Below are 2754 nucleotides of genomic sequence, written 5' to 3'. Positions count from 1 at the left end.
GGTGCTACGCCCCTGTCCTTGTCAGATTTGATCAATTTTGAGACTTCTTGGTGGCACTTATGTGTTTTTCTAATCTAAGACTCCTTCTTGGTACCTATTTCTGCACTTGCAACTGAAAAGAAAGGGTTTGTGTGGCTATATAGGGTTTTGCCTCAGTGAAACCCTTGTGTTGGTGATTTCCAACTTAAAAAATACTCGATAATATACTGAAAAATGTGTGTGCAGGAATCTTGTGTGTGTGCAAGATCCTAAAATGAATGCAAATAATCTAGAGCAACCCTAAAGAGTAAACCCTAAATGCTTGTAATTGACAAAGTAAATGCTCTAAATCAATGATACAAAGTGATCTCAAGAATGAATGTAAATGTGCAAATTGATGTAATGAATCCCATACAAATACATGAAAACAACATGAAATCATACCCAACCCCTAAGGGAAGGGTACAAGCCAATCGTCAGTCGATGATCTCGTATTATTCTTCAATGTCTTCAAGGCTCATAATTGGTGATGAATGCTTGATGAATGCTTGATGAATGGTTGATGAATATTGTTGAAGACTCCACATAAGCTCCTCTTTCACTACATAGAAGGCTCCTTGTTCTCGCTCCAAGACTTTGCTCTTAGATCTTAGTTCTTAGTTCCTTCAAATGAAGAAAGAGAGCTCTTATGTATGAAACCCTAGATCTTAATTTTGACTTTAGGCCAACTTAGAGATTTAATTTCCTACCAATTTCTTGGGGTTAAGCATTATAATATCATAGAATTATGCTCCCGAAATTTTGGGAAAAAAAGTCAGGGACCATGTGCACTTTCAACATGGTCTGAGCAACTTTTCACCAAATTTTCAGCGCCATTAGATATGATGATATTAGAACAAATCCCAAAGTTACAACTGATTTCTAGGTGTTTTGATATGTGGAATCGGACTTTAAATGTCAAAATAGGACATAATTAGGGTTTATGATTAAGTGTTTTATTGGAGGAAAAAAATAAAAAAGGGGCACATTTAGGGTAAAGGGCCCAATTATATGATGTAGGGAGTGATGAAATATGACTTCAGATCTAATTAAATTAATTAATTAAATTCTTAAAGGAAAATTACAATGCAAGATGCAAACACACTAAGGTGAACCATGCTAAACTAAGTGTGGAATTGTACCACCCTAGCAAGGGTGTACAATTTATGACACTATAATAGGTAGATGGAAGTTAGTTAGAATTAGCAGGTTAAGCTGCAAGGATATGAAGTTTTTTAATTATTTTTTATGGGAGGACTCTATTTCTATGGTTTTGTAGGTTGGGTGTTCTCAACCTGGGGTAATGTCGTTGTTTGGTAATCTTGTTGTTTCATAGGTTCAAGGCCTTCTCCCTGCTTATATAATAAAAAACATTCATAAAATATTATAAAATTTAAACTTATTTCTTATCTTTCATTTTGAAAATGATAATACATTAACAACTCATTTCCACCAACCAAAAAATCATGATTGAGAACATATTCTATAATTTCAAATATTAAGATATTAAACCATACAATATTATATTACATTAATATTATCCAAATCTTTTTTATTTCTCCATCATAAAGAAACATGCAAGTTGTTCCCTATGCTTAGATGAATAAAAGATTTTGTTTTTTATTGTAAAAACTTAAAGTTGTCTTAGACAAATAATATTATGAAAATCATAAAATTAATAAGTTTTTTACTATTAAGGATGCACAATGTCTATTAATCCATTCAATTCTTTTTAAAGAGAATGACAAAATTTTAAAACTTTCAACAATGATTGCCCATTAATACAATGAGCTACTTCATTTGAAAGATTTAATCAAACACCTTAAATAAACAATATTTATGATTGTGTAGTAGCCTATTACTTGTTGCTAATAAATTAAGACTGGGCACTTAATACTAAAATAAGAATGAGTGACTCTTTAGTTTAAGATCTCAAGCATGGAAATGGACTTTATACACCTAGGTGTTTTGCACTGGTTGATATATGTCCCTCTATCAAGAGCATAATCCATCAATTTGTTGAATGTTCCTTCCTCCACTATTCTTATTTCAAGAGGTCCAATGGATTTAGCCCTGACCCTACCTTTCTTGTAGCAAATATTCAAGGATTCTTCTACAATTAGGCAACAATCTTCAAAAATTTGTTTGTAGTGTTCAATCATTGTTTTTGAGCTAAATCTCAGCTCCCAAAATAAGACATAGTGACCTAGTGTTGTAGATATTTCTGTATAGCTTGTATAATCAATGAGCTTGCTAGCAATAAGCTCCAAATTATGCAAACAATTTTCCACCCCACTCTGAATCTCTACTTCACTAGTGTGATCAAAATCAATTGACAATAGAACATTCTTCTTGCACACAAATTTGAATCGAGGAGCTTCATTATGAAATCCCGTGACCAATAATATATCTCCCATGCTATAATGATACAATCATGTATGTTAAAAGAATTCTAAATATAATAGCTTTCAATAATAATTACAAAATAATTAAAGACAATAAAAAGAATACAACAAAACATAAAAATAATTGAAGAATATTATGAAATTAAAATATTGAATGATTTATTTTATTATCTTTGGATTATTTTGTTATAATATTAATGTGTAAAGATGTATAAGTTTTAAACTAATAATACATGAAAATATTGAACACATTTAATTCAAAAAAATAATCTTATAAAAAAATTATTAAATAAAATGAAGTCAATTTGAAATCTACAAAGATCAAGATTGC

The 2754-nt window shown here is 30.6% G+C and overlaps 1 pseudogene; it reads right to left on the bottom strand.

Annotated features, from left to right (window-relative positions):
* Positions 1-1886: 1886 nt before the first annotated feature.
* On the bottom strand, positions 1887-2435 carry LOC131029517 (indole-3-acetic acid-amido synthetase GH3.5-like; annotated as a pseudogene).
* Between the last annotated feature and the right edge of the window lie 319 nt (positions 2436-2754).

Source organism: Cryptomeria japonica, chromosome 5, assembly GCF_030272615.1.
Source record: "Cryptomeria japonica chromosome 5, Sugi_1.0, whole genome shotgun sequence".
Taxonomy (NCBI): Eukaryota; Viridiplantae; Streptophyta; class Pinopsida; order Cupressales; family Cupressaceae; genus Cryptomeria; species Cryptomeria japonica.
The sequence above is the reverse complement of the archived record's forward strand: the minus strand, read 5'-3'. Positions and strand labels throughout refer to the sequence as shown.